Source organism: Ranitomeya variabilis, chromosome 2, assembly GCF_051348905.1.
Source record: "Ranitomeya variabilis isolate aRanVar5 chromosome 2, aRanVar5.hap1, whole genome shotgun sequence".
Taxonomy (NCBI): Eukaryota; Metazoa; Chordata; class Amphibia; order Anura; family Dendrobatidae; genus Ranitomeya; species Ranitomeya variabilis.
This window is the reverse complement of record NC_135233.1, coordinates 611,432,667-611,447,636: the sequence shown is the minus strand read 5'-3', so window position 1 is coordinate 611,447,636 and position 14,970 is coordinate 611,432,667. Positions and strand designations below refer to the sequence as shown.

General features: G+C 45.5%; 2 long non-coding RNA genes across 2 annotated transcripts; both read left to right on the top strand.

Moving 5' to 3' along the window:
• The first annotated feature begins 26 nt into the window (after nt 1-26).
• Nucleotides 27-1,674, top strand: LOC143809769 (uncharacterized). The gene is made up of 3 exons (XR_013222445.1): nt 27-328; nt 486-601; nt 1,202-1,674. It is a non-coding gene; the product is annotated as an uncharacterized LOC143809769 (long non-coding RNA).
• Nucleotides 1,675-4,833: 3,159 nt separating this feature from the next.
• On the top strand, nt 4,834-6,365 carry LOC143809768 (uncharacterized). The gene is made up of 3 exons (XR_013222444.1): nt 4,834-5,019; nt 5,177-5,292; nt 5,893-6,365. It is a non-coding gene; the product is annotated as an uncharacterized LOC143809768 (long non-coding RNA).
• Nucleotides 6,366-14,970: the final 8,605 nt, after the last annotated feature.

Sequence of the window (14,970 nt, the reverse complement as noted above, 5' to 3'; positions counted from 1 at the left end):
GATTGGTGGGTTGCTTGAAAAACCATGCACTTATATTGATTTTTTCCTTCAACCTATAGTTCTGTCTCTCAAGTCATACGTTAAGGACTCCACATCTCTTATTTCACAACTCCAGGATCTCGAGATTCCGTCAGGGGCTTGGCTTGTCACGCTTGACGTTGAGTCTCTGTACACGTGCATTGGACATGATTGGGGTATAGGTGCTGTATCGTATTTTTTGGACATGAAGACTACGGGAGACAGAGGACATGATTCGTTCATCTTGGACCTTTTGCATTTTGTGTTGGACCAAAACTATTTCGTGTTCGATCGTGTCTATTATAGACAGGTAAGGGGGACTGCCATGGGTGCTCGGTGTGCCCCCTCTTACGCCAATTTGGCCTTGGGTTGGTGGGAGGCCACAAGGGTTTATGGTTTGGAACTTTTTTCTGAGTATGTCATGAAGTGGTCACGCTATATTGACGACATTGTGTTTATTTGGACAGGCACTCTTGAGTTATGTAAAGAATTTGTGAGCGTTCTAAATGATAACCCTTGGAATATTCGTCTTTCATCACACTACTCTCAGACGGAGATTGACTTTTTGGATCTCAAATTACAGGTGAGGGGACAAAATATCCAGACAACTCTTTATCGTAAGCCAACGGCTACGAATAGTCTCCTCCACTTTGACAGTTTTCACCCCTTGCATTTGAAAAATGGCATTCCCAAGGGTCAATTCCTAAGGATCAGGAGGAATTGCAGTGAGCACGGGGAATTTATTAGACATTCCCGTGAGCTCACTGCGCGTTTCCGGGAGAGAGGTTACCCCAGGCGGATCATCTCCCAGGCCTATATGACTGCCAATAACAGCGAGAGGGATGACCTGTTACAGGGCAGGCATAGGACCAGTGACAAGCCACTAGGTATAATTACAGTCTTTAATAACCAGTGGCAAGATCTACGGGGGATCCTGTCCAAGTACTGGGGGATTCTGCAAAGTGAGTCGAAACTCCTCCCGCATATTGCCCCCCAACCCAATCTGGTGGCCAGGAGGGCCAGAAGTCTCAGGGACCAACTGAGCCATAGTCATTTTCAGCGGCCGGTCACTAGGCTTGGTAGAGGGGTTAGACTTAGAGGTACTTATCCGTGCGGTAATTGCAGTATTTGCCCCTTCACCAGTCGTGATGAAAAAGTGATGGTGCCTTTTTTGTCTTTACAGACGCCCACTAAGACCTACTTTAATTGCAGGACACGGAATTTGGTTTATGCGTTGGTGTGCCCCTGCCCTAAGGTCTACGTGGGTCAAACCACACAGGAACTTAGGAGACGCACACAGCAACATTTCTCCAGCATTTCTACAGCACAAAAGGACAAGACTAAGGGGAAAACCCTTACATCAGTGGCGGCGCATTATCTGGCACAACATAATTCGCAGTGGGCTGGCACGAAGATTCTAGGACTCGAACTAATAAATATGAATATGAGGGGTGGAAACATTACTCTTGAACTTCTAAAACGAGAATCCAAGTGGATTTTCGACCTGAACTGTGTCGTCCCGTTTGGTATTAATGAAGATCTGCTATTCACCGGCTTCTACAAACAATGAAACGAGCTATTAGCTGTGTTTGCCCTTCTTAACAGCATGTTTATATGTGCATGTTTATTTATTTGTTTATTCACTTTTTATTAATTTTTTTTGGTAATATCGTGGTTTGTTGGTGGGGTATTTATTTATTCTTCTTTCTAAGTTTAGCCTTATGAAGAGCGGTGGCTATTGATGGGTATTTGATAGCCTGGTTTGAGCTCTTTTTATCTGTGCTTCCTGCCCACTTAATGTACAGTATGGTGCCCCTAAAATCTCTCTTATTTCCCCCCCCCCCCTCCCCCTCCTCCTTTTTCCTCCACTCTTTGCCCCTATAAGGGGTAAAAAGGTTTTTATTTTTATTTTTTATTTTTTATTTTTCATCCTGGGGCAATTCCTTGGTTTGTTGGTGGGGTATATACATTGTCCCTTTTTCCTTTTATTATTTAGCATGTGCATTGTAGGTGCTTGTATGGCAACTGTTAGTCTGCCTAAATAGTGACAATATTTTCCAGCTGCCAAACATTACGCTAATACTTATAGCGGATTCATGCTGCTATTTTAGTATTTGTCTTCTATTTCTTTCTTTGCGCAAGCGCTCCTCACTACTGTGTATGCGCCGCCATGGCAACCAAGAGCGGAGCTCACACTTCCGCTCTGGAACGCCGGCGCATGCGCAGTAACTTTATGCCGGGCCCGGCTGATAGACAAACGCCATTACCGCTGCTCCATGCGGCCAATCTGGCCGCTTACACAGCTGCATATTGGTAAGTCATTTTATGACTGGTACTTAAACAGAAGGCAGGGCATGCAGACATCACCCCTGACGAAGCCACCGCTGTGTGGCGACACGCGTTGGGTGTCTGCTGCCCGCACCTCCTTTAGGGTACACATGCCCATGCTAGTAATCTGTGGTATTTCTGCGTTATTGCATGTGTTTTTGCGCTCCAGGTCATGATTCTCCCTCTATTGGTGGGTATTTCATCCATGGTGATTTACAGCATGCTGTCTTAGTCTGATGATTTTTTCATGTGTAAAATTGTGTGCATTTTCTTCCTTTTCCAGATTGCATACTACTATTAGGTAGGCATTGCATTTTCACATCTTAGTGACAGTCAGCATTCAGGGAGCTGGTTAATTCAATTCTTAGCCTTTACACGAGCCTGTGGGACAGATATTGTATTATTTTGGGCATGTGCAAATAATACCCCTTTGGGAGTGGTGCGGTGCTGTGGCCGTATTATGGGCCTTTGGTTTGTACAGGGATATGTCACATCCCTCAGTTTTTAATGTTTTTAAAATGTTCTGTCTTTTGCATATGTGTGGAATAAAGCTGTTTTCTTGTTATTTGTATGGTGGTGACTCCCGTTTTTTGTTAGGCCCATCTTTTTTCTCTTTATTTGTCATATAGTGTTTTCTGGGCCTAGGTTTGAGTCCCACCGACCGTGGTGCCCCCGTTTGCTCCTTTTTGGTCCATAGTTTCTTCATGCGGTTGCTTTTGCCCGCAATTTCTGGGTGTTGGCACACGGTTGAGTCATATTGACCATTGGTATTGGATATTTGCGTAATTATTCTTCTTTATAGTTGAATATGGATTTGGCGGCAAGAGAGGCAGCCTGGAGCAGCCAGGCTAAAAATTTATTCTCAGAGGATATCTCTGGTTCTTCTGTTGGTGGCCCTGGCTCAGATGATTTTCAACAGGTAACCAGGGAATTAGTTAATTCACATAAAGCATATGCTAAAACATGGTGGAATTTGAAAACCTTGGAGGAGTATAAGCGTGTTGGGATCATCCCTAGGGGTCTCAGGGTACAAATATTTCCCGCCTGGGAGGTGGACGCTGGTTTTCAGAAGACCTGGGAGTCAGGGTTGTCCAAGTGTTCCCTTATAATTTTGGACATGCTGATTGTACATGATCAAGGGGCCCTGAGGTCGTTGAGAGATAAAATACAGACATTAGAGGGCAAATTAGATGGTTTTGACCATAAGTCAATGGTGGAGCCATTCCAGGGTCAGCTTAAAAGCACCCTAGACAGCTTTGAAAAAGAAATTACCGCTAAGAAGAGACAGAAGTTCAAAAGGGACCAGATGGATTTCAGGAATGGCCGTGCTTATAAATGGTCACATAAAGGAAACAAGAGGTTTGGCAGTGGGCCTGAGCAGGTGGAAGGCACTATGGCTAGCGGGTCGGATATACCCTCCAGCAACGGTTTTTTATCATCCGAGCCGAGCGACGTCGAAGGCGCAGGAGGAGGGGCCGGAGGAGGAGACACATTCCAACAGAGACGTGTCCGGAATCGCAAAGTATGGTCACCCAGACACAGGAGGGAGACGCGACAGACCAGGAGACGCCAATATTAGATCTGCCATGCACCTCTGGTAAGTTGCGCATTATCAATCTATCTGATTATGTCCTTTCTGAACGTGAACAGAATCTGCTAGAAAAAGGGCTTTCCTTTTGCCCTACGAGTGGGCTTGATAAATTTATTTTTATCAAAGATGTGTATTTATTCTGCAGGCAGCTCACTTTTAAACTTTTGTACCATCGTCCCTCTGCTCTAGATGAATTGCCCATCGCTGACCGACTCGTCTTGAGGGATCTTTTAGAACTTCTGGATGAGGGAGAGGAGTGCCAGCCCAGAAGAAAGTTTACTGGAAGGCTTCCCTCACAAGCCACCCCCCCGTTCACCCTGTTCCCGGCAGTACAGAGCTTCTTTAACGCCGTGTGTAAAGAGGTACACGATCTTAAATTGGATAATTTGAGGGGGAGGAACATTAGTCAACAGGACCAGGCCATTTTGGCTAAATTGGGTTCCAACCGGGATTTTGTTATCCGCGAAGCGGATAAGGGGGGCAACCTGGTCATTTGGCCGGTTGATCTCTATATTCAAGAAGCTAGACGTCAATTGGGCAATACAGATTGTTACCAAGTGCTTCCCTCGGATCCTACTTGTGTCTTTCAGTCCAAGCTGAAGCGCCTATTGGAGGCTGCATTTGCACGCAGTATTATCAATAAACGTGAAAGGGATTTTTTGGACAACCAGTGTCCCAGGACTCCCACCTTCTACATGCTCCCTAAGGTGCATAAGTCCCTACAGGCTCCCCCCGGTAGGCCCATAGTCTCTGGGATTGGTGGGTTGCTTGAAAAACCATGCACTTATATTGATTTTTTCCTTCAACCTATAGTTCTGTCTCTCAAGTCATACGTTAAGGACTCCACATCTCTTATTTCACTACTCCAGGATCTCGAGATTCCGTCAGGGGCTTGGCTTGTCACGCTTGACGTTGAGTCTCTGTACACGTGCATTGGACATGATTGGGGTATAGGTGCTGTATCGTATTTTTTGGACATGAAGACTACGGGAGACAGAGGACATGATTCGTTCATCTTGGACCTTTTGCATTTTGTGTTGGACCAAAACTATTTCGTGTTCGATCGTGTCTATTATAGACAGGTAAGGGGGACTGCCATGGGTGCTCGGTGTGCCCCCTCTTACGCCAATTTGGCCTTGGGTTGGTGGGAGGCCACAAGGGTTTATGGTTTGGAACTTTTTTCTGAGTATGTCATGAAGTGGTCACGCTATATTGACGACATTGTGTTTATTTGGACAGGCACTCTTGAGTTATGTAAAGAATTTGTGAGCGTTCTAAATGATAACCCTTGGAATATTCGTCTTTCATCACACTACTCTCAGACGGAGATTGACTTTTTGGATCTCAAATTACAGGTGAGGGGACAAAATATCCAGACAACTCTTTATCGTAAGCCAACGGCTACGAATAGTCTCCTCCACTTTGACAGTTTTCACCCCTTGCATTTGAAAAATGGCATTCCCAAGGGTCAATTCCTAAGGATCAGGAGGAATTGCAGTGAGCACGGGGAATTTATTAGACATTCCCGTGAGCTCACTGCGCGTTTCCGGGAGAGAGGTTACCCCAGGCGGATCATCTCCCAGGCCTATATGACTGCCAATAACAGCGAGAGGGATGACCTGTTACAGGGCAGGCATAGGACCAGTGACAAGCCACTAGGTATAATTACAGTCTTTAATAACCAGTGGCAAGATCTACGGGGGATCCTGTCCAAGTACTGGGGGATTCTGCAAAGTGAGTCGAAACTCCTCCCGCATATTGCCCCCCAACCCAATCTGGTGGCCAGGAGGGCCAGAAGTCTCAGGGACCAACTGAGCCATAGTCATTTTCAGCGGCCGGTCACTAGGCTTGGTAGAGGGGTTAGACTTAGAGGTACTTATCCGTGCGGTAATTGCAGTATTTGCCCCTTCACCAGTCGTGATGAAAAAGTGATGGTGCCTTTTTTGTCTTTACAGACGCCCACTAAGACCTACTTTAATTGCAGGACACGGAATTTGGTTTATGCGTTGGTGTGCCCCTGCCCTAAGGTCTACGTGGGTCAAACCACACAGGAACTTAGGAGACGCACACAGCAACATTTCTCCAGCATTTCTACAGCACAAAAGGACAAGACTAAGGGGAAAACCCTTACATCAGTGGCGGCGCATTATCTGGCACAACATAATTCGCAGTGGGCTGGCACGAAGATTCTAGGACTCGAACTAATAAATATGAATATGAGGGGTGGAAACATTACTCTTGAACTTCTAAAACGAGAATCCAAGTGGATTTTCGACCTGAACTGTGTCGTCCCGTTTGGTATTAATGAAGATCTGCTATTCACCGGCTTCTACAAACAATGAAACGAGCTATTAGCTGTGTTTGCCCTTCTTAACAGCATGTTTATATGTGCATGTTTATTTATTTGTTTATTCACTTTTTATTAATTTTTTTTGGTAATATCGTGGTTTGTTGGTGGGGTATTTATTTATTCTTCTTTCTAAGTTTAGCCTTATGAAGAGCGGTGGCTATTGATGGGTATTTGATAGCCTGGTTTGAGCTCTTTTTATCTGTGCTTCCTGCCCACTTAATGTACAGTATGGTGCCCCTAAAATCTCTCTTATTTCCCCCCCCCCCCTCCCCCTCCTCCTTTTTCCTCCACTCTTTGCCCCTATAAGGGGTAAAAAGGTTTTTATTTTTATTTTTTATTTTTTATTTTTCATCCTGGGGCAATTCCTTGGTTTGTTGGTGGGGTATATACATTGTCCCTTTTTCCTTTTATTATTTAGCATGTGCATTGTAGGTGCTTGTATGGCAACTGTTAGTCTGCCTAAATAGTGACAATATTTTCCAGCTGCCAAACATTACGCTAATACTTATAGCGGATTCATGCTGCTATTTTAGTATTTGTCTTCTATTTCTTTCTTTGCGCAAGCGCTCCTCACTACTGTGTATGCGCCGCCATGGCAACCAAGAGCGGAGCTCACACTTCCGCTCTGGAACGCCGGCGCATGCGCAGTAACTTTATGCCGGGCCCGGCTGATAGACAAACGCCATTACCGCTGCTCCATGCGGCCAATCTGGCCGCTTACACAGCTGCATATTGGTAAGTCATTTTATGACTGGTACTTAAACAGAAGGCAGGGCATGCAGACATCACCCCTGACGAAGCCACCGCTGTGTGGCGACACGCGTTGGGTGTCTGCTGCCCGCACCTCCTTTAGGGTACACATGCCCATGCTAGTAATCTGTGGTATTTCTGCGTTATTGCATGTGTTTTTGCGCTCCAGGTCATGATTCTCCCTCTATTGGTGGGTATTTCATCCATGGTGATTTACAGCATGCTGTCTTAGTCTGATGATTTTTTCATGTGTAAAATTGTGTGCATTTTCTTCCTTTTCCAGATTGCATACTACTATTAGGTAGGCATTGCATTTTCACATCTTAGTGACAGTCAGCATTCAGGGAGCTGGTTAATTCAATTCTTAGCCTTTACACGAGCCTGTGGGACAGATATTGTATTATTTTGGGCATGTGCAAATAATACCCCTTTGGGAGTGGTGCGGTGCTGTGGCCGTATTATGGGCCTTTGGTTTGTACAGGGATATGTCACATCCCTCAGTTTTTAATGTTTTTAAAATGTTCTGTCTTTTGCATATGTGTGGAATAAAGCTGTTTTCTTGTTATTTGTATGGTGGTGACTCCCGTTTTTTGTTAGGCCCATCTTTTTTCTCTTTATTTGTCATATAGTGTTTTCTGGGCCTAGGTTTGAGTCCCACCGACCGTGGTGCCCCCGTTTGCTCCTTTTTTCCTCACTCATTTTGTGCGCCGCGGTCAACCAATCACAAGCCGGGAGGCTGGACACGCGCGCATTTTAAAATTTTAAAATGCGCGCGTGTCCAGCCTCCCGGCTTGTGATTGGTTGATCGCGGCGCAACCAATCACAAGCCGGGACGTCACGGGAGGCTGGACACGCGCCCATTTTAAAATGCGCGCGTGTCCAGCCGCCCGTGACGTCACGGCTTGTGATTGGTTGCGTCTCCCATGTGACTGCGACGCAACCAATCACAACGCCGGAATGTAATTTTAAAATCCTGAAGGACCTGAAATTACGTCACGGCTTGCTGTGATTGGTTGCGTCTCGGTCACATGGGCGGCACGCAACCAATCACAAGCCGGGACTCACGTAAAGGAAAGAAAAGCGCGAATTTTAAACAAAGAACGCTGCCGCTTCCCTCAGTAAGGTGCAGGCTGCGTCGGAGAGGTGAGTATAGCAATATTTTTTATTTTAATTCTCTCTTTTACACATTTTTACATTAATGTTGTTTCGATACCGATACCCGATATCACAAAAATATCGGATCTCGGTATCGGAATTCCGATACAGCAAGTATCGGCCGATACCCGATACTTGCAGTATCGGAATGCTCAACACTACTGACGACCAAGTAAAGTAAAGTTGGAAGTAAACTTATTACCTCCGGTCACAGCTGCAAGTTCATGCTGGCAATGACAGCCACAAAGGGTTTCCAGCAGACCCGGGTTGTCATGCCAACTCATTGGTGCCCTGCGGTCATGTGACAGGGGCGCTGATGGGTGTGGCTTGTGACGTGCTTCCGGCTATAAGATTTATATCTTATGACTGGAGAAATAAAGAAAGTTCCTGATGAACTGAATTATCCATGCTAAATTTTATAAACTCTTCACTATCTCATAGATACTTGTGTAATCATTATATATTTGGTTGAGTTTTTGCATTATTTTGTTTGCTTCTCCACTGCTCCATGAACGGGGCTGTCCAGTACAAGATACTCCATCTATTCACTATCATTTAGAAATTTCCTAGACACTCGAGTGTCAAGTTGATGAAAATGATGTGGACAGCAGTCACTGCATAAGGTTAGCGGACCCCTCAGGCTCATGTATAGGTCATAGTGTGGGAACTCATCACACAACTAACTAGCATTCAAACCACTAATAATAACTGAATACATGCTCATGTCATTGAATTACTCTGGATTTGTAATATCTCAGGTCATGACCCTCCCTTGACTGCTCTACAAGGCATTTATTACACCTACAGGAGCTAATATTATGCAAACCAAACAGGTCAGGGCTGGATACTGAAGCTACTGGAAGATGGTCTGAGCACTATAGCAACCCCTTTCCCTCCCATGGCTTTAAACGGAGTCTATTATCAAAAATTGTCCTAATAGTTAAATAAACTTTTTTGCGTTAAACATAATTAAGATTTTTTGGTGTATTTTTTTTCAATTATTTTCCATGCCACTATCTACGTATATAAAATAATCCAGAATTCTTGCAGTTTTCACTCTGAGCCTTATAATAGAATGAAATTTCCTATACTGTAGAACTAACTTCTCTGCAGTCATCTCATTATCATCACAGGCAGGACAACATTGATAGGACAGGATCCTCCTTCCCTCCCTGTGTGATCTTTGCACAGGTCACAGAGCATGCCCACAACATTCCCAAATGAAAGTCAATGAGTTAGTGTCAGTCTGCAGGTTTCCATGGTCCATCTGGCTGCTGTAAATCATATCCCTAATTACTGTGAACAGGTCATGTAAAATAGTCACCCAAAGTAATGTACATAACTATGATTTTATAAAGACAAAATATACAGTAAATAGATATAAATATAGCATTAACATTTCTAGTCTTGACAGGTCTTATGATTATTTAGATGTCAGAGAATTAGTTGTTGGCCATACAGATTAAATGTCTTTCTGCTTCCATGTCTGCGGTAAACACCTGTTATGATTGTGTAGCAACTCACTCAGGGAAATAGGTAAAGCTAAAAAAATGCAACTGATCCTTCCGGTTCCTGTACAGACTAGATATCCTGAATCCGCAGCCCCTGGTGGTTCCTAAGCTAAGATAGCCCTAACCACAATCTAGAATGATGGCATTGGCAACTCAAATCTATGCTGCCTGAAAGGCCATTGAGTGCTTCATGTTCCTACTAAAGAACTGGAGGGCAGAGCAGAGTATAAATTACATACAAAAGGGAAAGTGTGGTGAAATAGAAGGAGATCCCAGAATGAGTCATATAAACCACAAAATACAAAATAAAGTTCGTACTGTTAGATAATATACCGCCTACTTCCTAAAAAGAAACAAAGAATAAAAACAGCAAAGAGATACCAAACCCTAGCTGGAATTTCACTAACTGGTTTTAAACTACAACAGAATGGCTATACATCTAAAAGAGACTATCAACAGCAGGAAATGCCAGCAGGGGGAAAGAATATAAAAAAGAACCCAAAAGTTGATAGGGCAGACGTAACACCCCAGGTAACTGGTTGTTACAGTGATGTTGCCTTCCTTTCGGGGAGGGTAATATCATGCTTGGAGGCAATGAGGATTCTCTTTATCAGGTATTTGCACCCACATTCAACACATTCCAAATCCAGGCCAGAAAGAGGAGCTCAGGACCTGGATCCAAGGGAGCTTCCCCAGCTTTAAGTGTTCTGGTCTGAAGGAGGAGTTAGGCAGTCTGTTGGAGGGAGAGGAGTGAGCAGGAAGTCTGGAACAGAGAGCAGACAGCGGAGCTGGCAGCCAGGATTGAGCTGCAGCTCCAGGAGAGAGGATGAACCCGAGGGGTTGAAAGTGGTGGAGCTACTGAGGAAAGGAGCACAGTGGAGAAGAAAGGAGGCTCAGAGGGGAACTGTGACTGGGCACCCTCAGAGCCAAAGCGCAGGAACCAGGCACTGGGAGCCCGAGGCTGTGTTGTACTCCAGGACACATAGCAGAACCAGAGGGCATAGGACTGTATGTTATTTGCCCACACCAAGTCTGAGGTGAAGCATTAACCTGAGAGCCCGGGTATTGATAGAGACCCTATAAAACAGCTCACACTGCCCACCATGCAGGCACCTCTCCAAAGACAGGCGAGAAAGAGGTACCTTGCCAGCAAGCTACAAGCAGAAGGGACCTCGCACACTAGCATGTGTAGGAAGGCTTACGGACCTCACCTGGGAGAGGGATCCACTATTCCCTACAGGCCGGCCGGACCATTCCACCACCTGTTCCTGGTACCCTGGACTGTGGACTGCTACTGCCAGTAAACCAGGTAAAAACTTTACAACTCTGTGTCCTCCACTTATTCGCCAGCATACACCATCCTTGTCCACTCACCTTGGAAGCCCTGGGGACCCCACTTCACCTGTGGGAAGCATCACCATCTAGCTGCAGTAACATCACCCCAGAGGACCCCTTTAACCCCTTCATGACCCAGCCTATTTTGACCTTAATGACCTGGCCATCTTTTGCAATTCTGACCAGTGTCCTTTTATGAGGTAATAACTCAAGAATGCTTCAACGGATCCTAGCGATTCTGAGAACATTTTTTCGTGACATATTGGGCTTCATGTTAGTAGTAAATTTAGGTCGATAATTTTTGCGTTTACTTGTGAAAAAAACAGAAATTTGGCGAAAATTTTGCAATTTTCAAATTTTGAATTTTTATTCTGTTAAACCAGAGAGTTATGTGACGCAAAATAGTTAATAAATAAACATTTCCCACATGTCTACTTTACATCAGCACAATTTTGGAAACAATTTTTTTTTTTGCTAGGAAGTTATAAGGGTTAAAATTAGACCAGCGATTTCTCAATTTTACAACAAAATTTACAAAACCATTTTTTTAGGGACCACCTCACATTTGAAGTCAGTTTGAGGGGTCTATATGGCTGAAAATACCCAAAAGTGACACCATTCTAAAAACTGCACCCCTCAAGGTGCTCAAAACCACATTCAAAAAGTTTATTAACCCTTTAGGTGTTTCACAACAGCAGAAGCAACATGGAAGGAAAAAATGAACATTTAACTTTTTAGTCACAAAAAGGATCTTTTAGCAACAATTTTTTTTATTTTCCCAAGGGTAAAAGGAGAAACTGGACCCCGAAAGTTGTTGTCCAATTTGTCCTGAGTATGCCTATATGTGGGGGGGGAACCACTGTTTGGGTGCACGACAGGGCTCGGAAGGGAAGGAGCGCCATTTGACTTTTTGAATGAAAAATTGGCTCCAATCTTTAGCGGATACCATGTCGCGTTTGGAAAGCCCGTGTGCCTAAAGATTGGAGCTCCCCCACAAGTGACCCCATTTTGGAAACTAGACACACTAAGGAACTTATCTAGCTGCATAGTGAGCACTTTGAACCCCCAGGTGCTTCACAAATTGATCTGTAAAAGTAAAAAAGTACTTTTTTTTCACAAAAAATTTTTTTTTGCCTCAATTTTTTAGTTTTCACATGGGCAACAGGATAAAATGGATCCTATAATTTGTTGGGCAATTTCTCCTGAGTACAACGATACCTCTCATGTGGGGGTAAACAACTGTTTCGGCACACGGCAAGGCTCGGAAGGGAAGGAGCGCCATTTGACTTTTTGAATGAAAAATTAGCTCCAATAGTTAACGGACACCATGTTGCGTTTGGAGAGCCCCTGTGTGCCTAAACATTGGAGCTCCCCACAAGTGACCCCATTTTGGAAACTAGACCTCCCAATGAACTAAACTAGATGTGTGGTGAGCACTTTGAACCCCCAAGTGCTTCACAGAAGTTTATAAAGCAGAGCCGTGAAAATAAAAAATAATTTTTATTTCCTCAAAAATTATTTTTTAGCCCGCAATTTTTTATTTTCACAAGGGTAGCAGGAGAAATTGGACCCCAAATGTTGTTGTCCAGTTTGTCCTGAGTAAGCTAATACCCTATATCTGGGGGGAACCACTGTTTGGGCACACGTCGGGGCTCAGAAGGGAAGTAGTGACGTTTTGAAATGCAGACTTTGATGGAATGGTCTGCGTGCATCATGTTGCGTTTGCAGAGCCGCTGATGTGCCTAAACAGTAGAAACCCACCACAAGTGACCCCATTTTGGAAACTAGACCCCCCAAGGAACTTATCTAGATGTCTGGTGAGCACTTTGAACCCCCAAGTGCTTCACAGAAGTTTATAACGTAGAGCCGTGAAAATAAAAAAATCCTTTTTTTTCCTCAAAAATGATTTTTTAGTCCGCAATTTTTTATTTTCACAAGGGTAACAGGAGAAATTGGACCCCAATAGTTGTTGTCCTGTTTGTCCTGAGTACACTGATACCCCATATGTGGGGGTAAACCACTGTTTGGGCACACGTCGTGGCTCAGAAGGGAAGTAGTGACGTTTTGAAATGCAGACTGTTAGGAGTCGAGTTTCCTCTGCTGCACAGGGGGAATCTCGATCCGTCTCTGCTGCGGTCTCCCATTCTCCTTCGGCCGCAGTGGAGCCTGCTCGGCGGAGACATCGGTCCCAGCGTCTCACTGAGTCTGATTCAGTGCAAAGGGTTTTTGCTGCCTCTCCAGGCTCTGCTATTGTACCCTGCACTGATCTATGGCAAACAAACAGGCTTTTCTGGGACTAAGTCCTGCTTTGCACACACTGAGCATGCCCAGGGTAAGATCTCTCAGTGGAGATCAAGGGTCACATGTTCAGGTACTGCAGCCAAGTCTATTGGTCTTTCTAGGAATGTCCTGTAGGTATGCAGACTCAGTAGCAATCTCTCATTGGTCCTCTTCTTTAAGGTCCTGTACGTGCTGCAGCTATTTAAGGCTCGCATGGCCGCACGGCCATGCGCTAGTATCTTCTAGAAGTTACATGCTTTGCGCCACTGTGGTCATATGCGTGAATGTGTTCAGGGACCCAGCTGAAATGAGCCCCTAGAATGCTGGCACCTCCGGCGAGGAGATTGTGTATGAGAGTATTCAGGGACCTGGCTGAAATAAGCCCCTAGAATGCTGGCACCTCTGGCGAGGAGTGTTGTGTGCATGCATAACCACTGACTGCTCTCTTCTGGGTAGTCAGCCTGTGTCTCTGTGAGAGTTAACAGGGCACAGAGCTTTGCTTTCTCGGCCGCTCTGTGAAGCTAACAGAGCTGGTTAATACTGCCATATAGTGCCGCCATTTATTTAGCGGCAGGATATTTCCTGCACGGTGGATCCCGGGTTGCGAACGCACCAATCACATCAATAAATATATTCGGTGCGTTCCGCAAACCCTAACAGTATACTAGCGCCAGGATCTGGCTAAGTAATGGCGGACGAACAGCGATTGCAGGGGTACATCCAGCTGATGGAGGGCCGGTTGGCGTCTCTCGAGCGTGCAACCTCGCCGGTGGATGTTACCGCAATTGCTGTTAAGGCTGCTAGCGTGGCTGCAGCAGCTTTACCCACTGCCACCTCTGTTCCGACTTTATCCCACCTTCCGTTGCCTGAAAAATTCTCTGGGGACAGTAAGTCCTGTAGGGGATTCGTGAGCCAGTGCGGTATACATCTCGAGCTCCTGGCTGCACGTTTTCCCACAGAGCGGGCAAAGGTGGGATTTGTAATTTCTCTCCTGTCGGACAGAGCTTTGGAGTGGGCTACGCCGCTGTGGGAGCGCAACGATCATGTGGTGCAGAGTGTTCCTCGGTTTCTGGGCACTCTGAAGCAGGTCTTCGTAGGACCTCAAGTCACCCATGATACGGCGCTCCAACTGCTGGCATTGACTCAGGGTTCGACCATGGTCAGCCAATTTGCCATTCTCTTCTGGACTTTAGCGTCTGAGTTGGAGTGGTCAGATAAAACCCTCATCCCAGTATTTTGGAGGGGGCTGGCTGACCATGTGAAGGACGCTTTGGCCACTAGGGAGATTCCCGCTACACTAGAGGAGCTCATATCTATATCAACTCGCATAGACCTTCGTTTTCATGAGCGAGGGTTGGAGCGAGCCCAGTGTAAGCAGAGGTTTTGGCTGGCTCCCACCTTCGCCAGACCTTTGGAGTCTCCGGTCCAGGCGCCCGAGTCACATGAGGCCATAGAGGGGTCCCGAGTGGGGTCTAAGTCCCAGGCCGCTCGTGCCCTTAAGGTCTGTCATGTTTGCCGGCAGTCCGGACATCTTGCCTCCAAGTGTCCGCAGCAGTCGAGGAAACGTCAGTGTCTAGTGGCAGTTGGAAGAGGTACATTAGACACAGCGACGTTTACCTCAAAATTGTCCTTCCAGGGGACAATTACCATAG